Source organism: Pygoscelis adeliae, unplaced genomic scaffold, assembly GCF_000699105.1.
Source record: "Pygoscelis adeliae isolate BGI_AS28 unplaced genomic scaffold, ASM69910v1 Scaffold181, whole genome shotgun sequence".
NCBI lineage: Eukaryota > Metazoa > Chordata > Aves > Sphenisciformes > Spheniscidae > Pygoscelis > Pygoscelis adeliae.
The window spans coordinates 2,256,532-2,266,462 of record NW_008824360.1 but is presented as its reverse complement, the minus strand read 5'-3'; the positions used below and the strand labels follow the sequence as shown (position 1 = coordinate 2,266,462).

At 40.4% G+C, this 9,931-nt stretch overlaps 1 long non-coding RNA gene across 1 annotated transcript in view; it reads right to left on the bottom strand.

The window, feature by feature from the left end:
• Positions 1-222: 222 nt before the first annotated feature.
• Positions 223-9,931, bottom strand: part of LOC103913321 — a 133,608-nt gene continuing 123,899 nt past the window's right edge. Inside the window, exon 5 of the long non-coding RNA XR_663416.1 lies at positions 223-2,480. This is a non-coding gene — a long non-coding RNA (uncharacterized LOC103913321). The remainder of the gene's footprint in view (positions 2,481-9,931) is intronic.

The window sequence follows — 9,931 nt, the reverse complement described above, 5'->3', positions numbered from 1 at the left end:
AATTCAGATGCTACACTGAGGGAAGCCTTAGAAAACTTTACATGATATAGAAACTATGAATACACCAGTGACATCAGGAAAAAGATGGGAGGTCCAATGCACGCGCTTTGCATATGGACACATAATTCTTAATTTCATACTCTGTTTTTTTTTTTTTTTCCTAGGGCTTATATATCCATCAATAACACACACCAATATTTTTAGTTCCCTGACAGAAGCACTGAAAATCAGAACCCATTTATGTAGTACCAAATAAAATCAGAAATAAGAGTGGGCTTTAACACTGGAATACAAATTTCTAAACCTCTGAGGACCAGATGTAGCAAAACTGGAACATTCGACAGCTGTAATGTGCACCAAGAAGTCACATTTGTTCATGAAAAGTCACATTACTTATATTAATTGGATATGTCCAGCTCATCCTGAGTCCACTTAAGCCTTGGCAAACCTCTAGCTCCAAGGCATAACAAAAATATTAATATAGATATGCCTTTGTATTACGCCATTTACATAACGACTCCCACCTTTGCAACCTAATACTTACTCTTTGGAACACAGAGAACTATTGACTCATATCTGGACTGGGATGCCAAAACCTCCTAAATTTAGAGATGTTTGGAACAAGAGAGTTTGGTTCAGGCCCATCCACAACAGCAAATTAAACACAAGTCATCATCTGTTCGAGCGACATTTTCAGCATGTCCAGAGCCTGGCGTGAGCTGACATTCTTTCTCCCAATAAGATTTACAGAATTTGCGCATTGAAAAGTATTGAGGTAAACCACGGTCTGAGGGCCAAGTGCATAAATTAGACCAGTCCCCTCCCTTCAGTAAATTACATGTATACACGCTGTAGGTTGGCTAACTATGCTTTTGGCAACTTGAACAAGTCTGTGTGAGTGTGTGTTAACAGAAGGGGAGTTTGTGTCATACTCATGCATTTACATTTTCTTTTCTAAGACTTTGGTGCAAGGAATATGTTGTACATCATCTTTTCCCTCCGTTCACATCAGATACTAGATTAAACAGACAGGAAAAAAAATGTAATATTAAAAGAGTTGGCACATACTGCACTTTCTCAGCAGAAATTGTGTCACTTGTATATCGGTTTGGTTTAAATTACGTAGGTCAATTTAAGGTCAGCAAGAAGTGCCAGATTAGCATCCTTAGAGACTGAGGTCCTCTCCTCATTCACAGAACAAGTCCAGATCAAGAAACATCCATTAAAGCTTCACGCACAATGTTTCTTCCTTAGAAGACAGTTATATTTCCTCAGGCCAACCAAGTGCTCACCTGTTCCTTGAGCCCTCTGCTTATATGGCAAAACAAAATGACCAGTTGGCTTGATGATAAGGGGACTGAGACTATCAAACTGCTTCTTGAAACACTGTGAAGATTTTTGAGCTGCATATTTGCAGGAGTCCATGTACCTGTGAAATAGCTGAATCACTGTCTTCCATGTGTCAAAATTATGCCATTGCTGGGCTGTTCCATCTTCCTCCCACAGATCTACCACATTTTAGGTAGAATGCATGGCCTAAAAACCCAAATACATGTTGCAGCTCAGACTGGCTTTTGGTGACTTCTAAAAAAGTAATACAGTGAATACCACTAGGAAAGCCACACAGTACCCCAAAGGGATGCAGTTTGCACTCTAGGCTTTCAGCCTTCCAAACTGGACTATCTGTGCAAAGCTTTTCTCTATGACCTGAAGAACCCGTAGAATTATTTTTAATTGAAGGCCGAAAGCCTCACATAACCAGATGACATGAGAACTAGGGCTTTCTGAAAAACGGAAAACACGGGATGATTTTGGACTAAAACACAAAGGAACTGAATATTGTGCATACGTCTTCTCCTGAATTTCCAGCAAATTCATCCTCTTGCCAGGCATCTCACTCAGCCCAAGCCCTCCTCTTGCAAAATTCCTTGGTATCCCATCTTCCAGACTGCCTGATATCTCAGCTTCCCTCAACTTCTTTCCAGAAGGTCTTTCCACAGATCCATGGCATTCCAGCACTGTGGCATTCCTCAGTGTCCCTTTGAGCAACTGAAGGATGTGTTACTTTGCGCAATATGTTCAGGCTCTTCCTACTGTGTCTTCAGCCCCTCCCAATGTCTCCTGTGCAGGGTGAGGGAGACGAACAGCAGAAGCAGTTGCAGGAGTGTCTGGACAGAGTATCAGAGCTCAGTTCCTTCCCTTAAATCCCTTGTGTTCACCTCTTAGCAAGCAGAACTGTTGTTCCAGAAATGAGATCCAGAAATTATTTCATTCCAGAAATTGAAGTTGCAGGAAAGGTTTCCCTCCTTCCAGTTCTTTCTAAAATTATATCCAGGAAAACAAAGTGATTGTTAGGGGCTGAGTGGGCAGCAGGGAGGAAATCCTGCGTGTCTGTCTCCCAGACCATTCTGTCATCTCCTTTTGGCATTGCATGTTCAGCCCTGGTTTGGAAGTGGCCACTAGATGGGAGGTGGATTTACCTGAGGAGGGAAAGAAAGCGATGACAAATAAAGTGGGCTGCCAGATTCCTGCAGCACAAGACAGGAGGAGATGGTGCACCACTCGGTGAACCCTCTCTCCATACTTCTGGAGCATCCAGCCCTGCTACTTTCTGCTGTGCCGGCCCTCCAAGCAGCAGAAGCCAGCCTGCAAGCTGTGCAGGCAAAGCTGGCAGCGCCTCAGGGACGAGTCTGCTGCTTTGGTGTTGATGGAAGACCAGTCCCAGAGCACCAGCACTGCTTACAGCAGCTCCCTCCTTGGCTTTGTCCTCCTATTTCCTCCTGTGCCTGATCTACAGAAAGAGATCTGCTGCTTCACAGTCCCTTCCCTCCTCTGCAATTAGGACTACACATCATTAACAGACCCCAAAACACAAGCCTGAATGCAATTCCCAGACACATGTCTCTGGAGACTCTTTCCAATGTGCACCACATTTTAAAAGAAATGCTTTCTCTCATGCCGCTCCCTCCTATTCCAAATAACAGAACAGCCTGGTAGCAACTACAGCAAACTCACAGTGGGAAATATAACAGTAGAGAAGTATTCAGTGTTCACAGTAATCATCTCCTTTACTATGATTTAGCAGAAATGTGGCTGGCATGTCCTGAAGATAAAAAAAAGGTCTTCTGAGCATAGTGCAGAAACTTCTGCTACAAAGTTATGAAAATTCCAGAGCTTCTGTTTCTGTAAATAAAAATTTTCCAGGGGAAAACATACAGAGGAGACAGTCATGTACTTTAGCCTGAACAGGAATCGGGAAATTCAGGGTCTAGTCCCAGCTCCACTCACAGACAGCTACTTTGGCTCATTTGGCTTCAGTTTCCGCTTTCCATGGTAAGACCAAAACAATAATAAAAATCACAATGAAAGCAATAGAAAAATATTTGCATAATTATTTAGCATGTGTTTGCATGCTTTGTATGCTAAACAAGGGATTGTTCCTCAACACACAACCTCAGGACAGATAGGGAAGTAGAAAGTGGGTAGGAGAACGGGAACAAAACCCAATACGTGTAGAAGTAAATTCAGTTCCTTATAAAAACAAGCTGAAATGCGTATTTAGGAGAGGCTAAATATGCAAAGACTCAGAGCCTGGTGGAAAAAGTCAGGGAGTTCATACTGGGAACATAGGCTATGACACAGGAGGAAGTATGGAAATAATTGTGGAAGAAGCTGATAAATGGGTGGACCGGGCTGGAAATACTGGTAGAGCTGAAGGCGGTATCATGACAGGTGTACAAACGATGATGATGATGAATACGTTTTCAGTTTGGACGGTGATGAAGCATGAGTCCTGCTGACTAAGGGTGAAACAGCCCAGACAGTGACTGTTAGATTCTCCTGCTCCAGGGCAAGATGCATTGGACTGCATCTAAACCAAGGCAGGACTGCCTATCTGCAGATCTCAGCTCCTTCCAAAGCAGCGCTCAGAGCCAAGCACCCGCCTGAGGAAGATACTGCTCCACAACTCTTTGATATGGCACATTTACCAGCAGGTTCAACCAGTAATTCAGTGAAACATGCATTCAAGTCAATAGGACAAACCCATGTGGGAATAACTGTGAGTCACATCGTTGCAGGAGTGGCACCCCTGCACTGAGCCAAGCCCATCCCAGAGCTGTTCCGTTGGCATCCAGTGAGGGTCTGCCACAGATCAAGTTCTCCATCTGAAATATCAAGCCCTGCCTCTCTGGGACAAATTTACTGCTTTGATCTTTAGACCCCACTGTATGTGGACATGCCAGATGAGGTTTCTTAAACACTCAGACATCCATGGAGACAGAAATATCAACAGGAATCAATGCAGAGATATGTCACCTTGGCAAATTCAACTTACTATGTCCCCTTTGTGCTTTGACAACTTTCAGCTGAGGCTGTTTGTATGATTTGTTGAACTAAATTAGGGAAAGGCTGATTCAAGAACAAAAAAATGGAGCTGAAAAGGAGCTGGGGTTTTCATACTCAATGAAGTAAAATGATAATCACCTATCAAGAGAAAAATACGTGATAGGTGCCTCAGGCAGTAAAATTCTGAAGAGCATCATGAGCCACAGGTTACAAGAAAAAAGACAAAGACATAAAGAAGAATAGATTAACCGAACCATGGGAGAACAGTAAGGAAAGCAGCTGGTTCAGATATTCATATTGACAAAACTCTGGCTGGCTACCAAATATACCCTTCCCACGCAGAAATAATTTGGGCTTGAAGGGAGCATAAACATTCCTTACTATTCTATATCATTAATTGTCAATTCTACTTGGTGTCCAAATCCCAGAACATTAACATCTGAATTCAAATATGATGTGGTCCTAATCATCTGAAAGTAACTACATCCTTTGCCCCACAGTACACTCCTTAGGGTTCATGTGGGGAGAAGCATGACTTGCCATATGGAAAATATCAGTCAAAATAAAATATTTTTATCTTATGTTGAGTCATTCACGGTTTCCCACTGGCGTTTGCCATAAAACCAAGAAAAAGTGAGGTTGTTTAAGCACTGTCTAGTCTCAGGGACTGCGAATGGATGTACATCCAGTTTTACTGCAGTCTGGTGTAGTCTTTCTTGATGCAATAAGCACGTTTAGCTGTCTACAAATTCCATAGATGTTTTTAGTAAAAGTGGGAGGTTGTGCTACCAAAGGAGAACATGAGCCAAAGATCTTCTATTATCCATATCCTGTTAAAGGTCAGACAGAGCTCTTACCTCAGTGCTATAATGTGACCAGAAACTTAATTGAAAATATACGAAAAGGTTATTAATAAAGAGATGAAGCCGTAGTAAATTTAATATAGCTCACAGAAGGACTTTTGCTAGAAAGAGAAGGTTAGATAGATAGATAGATAGGCCTTTAATTAAGGTGTATTGCTGGATTAAGCGTAAATTTTCCAAGCAAGCATGAAGTTGGAAAACTGGTAATTGCTTCCAATTTATATTATAAAAACCAGTCATATTAATTTTACTTCCTATGACAGCCTTACTCAATTCTAAGGTTCATTCACTTAATTGGAAGGGAGAATTCTTTGAGTAAAACATAAGGAATTGAAGAAAGAGACAGACATTGCAAGAATTGAACGAACAGCACTTTAAATGAAATCATTAAAAACCCTCGTCCAAGATTCTCAATAGATTTATGTTTGCTGTCCTCAAGGGATATTTATTATCAAAGCTGAGTAGGAAAAGATTGGAAATTATATCAGAAAAAAGTATCTAATGGTCTTCTTGAAAATTGAATCTGAAGAACTCCCTGTTTCTATTACTATCGTAATTTTTCCATGTCTCAAAATCAGTGTAGACTAGAAACTCAAATGTTTGTCTCACTGAGACCTCTTGCAACAATGGTATAACTTGGTCAAGTGTAACCAAAAGGTACACATGCATACAAACTAAATTTGCCTCAACCGTATTCTTGTCTTGTTCACAACAGAGAGTTACAGGAGGGAGTATGTTCAAAGAGAGCATTGCTGTAAGTATTCATACAACTCTCTTTGCATAAATCAGGCTCAGGAAAAAAAGCCTTACTGAAGCAGTGAGTCTTTGTGGGTTTGGGAGTTATCCAGTTAGTGATAAGGAAACAATACGTGGTGGCTTAAGTGGCAAATACCAAGCAGTAATGATAACAGCTAACATTTAAAAGTAATAGTCCTGAAGAATACAAGTAATTCACAAGACTAAATATCAAAATCACTTGTTGACTACTATTGAATAATAAATCTACATCTCTTTTGCAGGTAAATTGCCTTAAAGAAGAAGATTAAGTTCTGAGGGGGGTTGTTTAGTTTTTCAGTGTGAATATTCACACAGCTTCAGTGGTATCTAGATAACTGCCTGCTCTCTTTCCCCTGACAAAGACAAACACAGGACAGCTGTTTCCACATTTACTGTCACTGGATAAGAGATATAATTCTGTAATTATAATCAACCAATATGCACTGAATTTTAATCTCATTTATGCATTCTGCATAAATCAAAATAAGTGCATCACGAATACATTCCTGGCATGGACAAGTGGGTTCTGGTACAGACAAAGGCATCAGCAGCACTATGCCCAAGTCTTTCTGGGATCCATTTAAGCAGCCACTTGAAAAGGATCCATAGCAGAAAGATGACCATAAAAGTGGGGAAAGCTGAGGCAAAGACAATGATAAGTAGCACAGAGCTAAATCTCTCCCTGTCAGAAGTCAAATGATGTTAAAGAAATTACTCTATGGATGGTTTTGGTCTACGTCTCTGGTTTCTGGAGGGAAGTGACATGGGATATTACTCCATCAATGGATATAAAGAGAAGGTTAAAATGTCCTGATGCTAATCATTCAGCAAATATAAAATAATCATGTTGTGAAAGTATTTAATACTTTCCATTTTCAGTGATGAGCAAGCTTTAACTAATTAAACAGCAAGGTTAGAGTAATTAAAAGCTCGGATGTTAGGTTGCTAACAGGAACAGAATAATAGATTGAATGAATTATCTTTAAACAATTCAAGACTAAAAGAAAACACCAAAACACTCCTATGTTTACATGAAAGGAATGAGATCTCAATACGTCAAGAACATTAAAGCTAGCAACAATAAATTTTTATCTGTCAGCGGGAAGGGAAGATAGAGCTCCAGAAAGCCCAGGGAGGATTAGGGAGGACAGTAGACAATCAACAGTGAAACAGAGACAAAGCTGGGAACATAACTGTAAAGTGCTTGAGGAAATCCCTAAATCCGTTGGTATTAAAGCATTTACAATGACTTTTCAATTTTGTGACCGGCCTCACTATTGGGAGAGTTCTGTCATTTATGACAGTGGAAGCAGGATCAGGTCTTAAAGTCAATAAGTTAAAAAAGCTTTAGTGAGGTTTGAAGTTATTTCATGAAACGCACTTACAGTGATTTGCTTAAGAAAGATACAGCAAATAGCTACTAGTAGGCCTTAGTCGTGAATACAGAAACAAGTTAAAGCAAGGTAAGATACAGTGTGAAACCAAAGCATTTCGGCTGCTCGGTAGGGAGTCGTGCAATCAGAGTTCAGTGATACCTTATGACAGCAGCAAGGCTTTCCCCATTCTTTGCTTCTGCCCCTGTGCTACGCTTGCCACCCATTCATGTGGCAAGACAACCGTTTGTGGAACTACGTGGAGAACTGGATCACTGAAATAACCCAAGTAAAAAAAAAAAAATCCAAATAAAAATCAGGGGGTTGTCTGTTTTCTTTAGCCCAGATTATTTCCATGACCTAATTTAAAGCACACCTCCACACACAGTTGCACTGGCACCAAGAGGAGACAGTAACCTGCAGCATGAGGGCAGAAATGAACTTCCAAGAGTAGAAGGAACTTCTTAAAGTGGCTTTATTGCTTTGCTTTTGTTTTCAGTAAATGTAAAATAAGCCACCTTCAGGAAAAGAGAAGTAAGCTAACTTCCACTTTCCAAGGGTAAAAGTGAGCACCCAGGCAGTTATCACGGACTTGCTGAAAAGTTGTGTGTTCACACCCTACCTTACTCTTCTCACTAACTCTGAGAGGGACAGAGCAAGCCCATTAATTTGGCACTAAAAATCAGTTCTGATAAACCTCCACATTTGCTAAGAATTAAGCCCTAAAAAGAACTTCTCTGGTATCTGAAATAGAGTAAGATATGAAAGACTGTCAAAAGCTGAAGAAATACAATGGAAACTCCCTTTGCTTTCAGTAACTGCAGGGTCTAGGTAAAGCATAAGAAGGAGGGAAAGGGACTGTGTAATTTCAGGGAAAAAATATCCAGGGTTCTTGCCCAGAGGGACAGACCCAGCCATTCTTAACTGGAAGTACCCCCTGTTCCACTCTGTACCAATTTCTGCTTCTGCCGACAAAATAAGAGTTCTTAAATTACGTCTCTATTGTGCAGTGGTTCTAAAAGGACGCAGCATACGTAGAAAAATGTAGCTGTTAAGATCAGCTTCCTCACTCCCTCTTCTGCATATGACACCTCTTTTACTTAATCCTTTTGCTTGTTCATGTGCTCTGAAACAATCGTGAAGCTTTGCATCCCAATGCTCAGTCAGAGACAAGGAGGTACTGCCCACCAATCTGGTCCAGTCAACATGTCTCAACATCCTTCACTCATCCCTTCTCCTGCCACCTCTGTATCTTTGTGCCTTTTCATTTGGATCTTTCTCTTTAATTTTTAAACCTCTACTTTTTTCCATGTGCAAAGTCTTTACTAGCATGGGGTGGCACCTTCTTTAAAGCTGCCTGAAAAGCACCTTTCCTTCATGAAGCAGAAGTCACCCAATTAGCCAATATGCTGCATTCCTTTTTAGAGAGGGATGAACTCATTGCTCTCTAAGTAGTTCCATGAGCACTGGGACAAAAGAAACCTACTTCCCGCTCTGCCTTTACCATGTGGACTCTGATATAGGGGTTGTGTTTGCATTTCCCTCATAAGAGGTATTAAGAAGACCTCTTAGCCTTTAATTGGCCAGCTATTTGCACAAATTTTATAGGAACTTTATGTATTTGACCTCTACTTCCCAGTCAAAACCATTAAGGATTACTAGAAAGGGAGTAACAGACTGCCATATACATAGGGGTCGTGAGTCTTGTTTCCTTAGAAAACTTGGCTAAAATAATCCTAGCAGCACTTACCTTTTTTCAAGGACAGTCTTCATGAACAAAGATACGATGTTGAAATATCTTTCTAACCATTCAGGTATCATTCCATGTTATACATTCTTTTTCAAGAAAGCCAAGCATAGTAACTAAAGCAAGATGAAAAGAAAATTTGGCAAAGAACAAAACAGCAACAAGGCACTGTTGCCTAAAATACGGATACAACCCATGAAAAGCTTGGTTCTCCTTCCTAACACATCTTCCTCTTTGAGTGTCCAATGTTGTGGGTTTTCGATAGACTAATTTCTCATTTAAGAAGTTACAGTATATCTCACTTTTTTTTTACCAATCCTGTTCATGAAACGATTACTTGCCAGATTTCTTATTCTACTATAGGAAGAAAAAAAAGTTTCCAAAATCAGGTATTACTCAACAATAAGCAAATAATGTAGAACATTTTTGCAATATGGTAATAAATTTAAAAATCTGGTCTTTGTTAGGGCCCAGCCCAAAGCCCTGTAATGTCTGTGGAAAGACTTCAGTCAGACTTGATCAGTCCTCATAAATACAGCTGTTAGTTCAGACTGGAATGTTGATAGTGTAAAGTGAAATAACTTGGGGCTTCACTTAGCCTTTTCACAAACAAGCGTCAGCAATATCAATGGGAATTACGCATGTGCAAGCGTGGGCAAAATGCAAGTACACTGTCTACATCAAGTCCTCAGCTTATGTAGCAAATGTTATCCCTACAACAACATATCCAGCATACTGTCAGTCAGCCCAACTGATTTTCTTCCCGAATAACAATCTGCAAGCATCAGGATGCCAAACATCACTGAGTGATACAACAGCAGGAA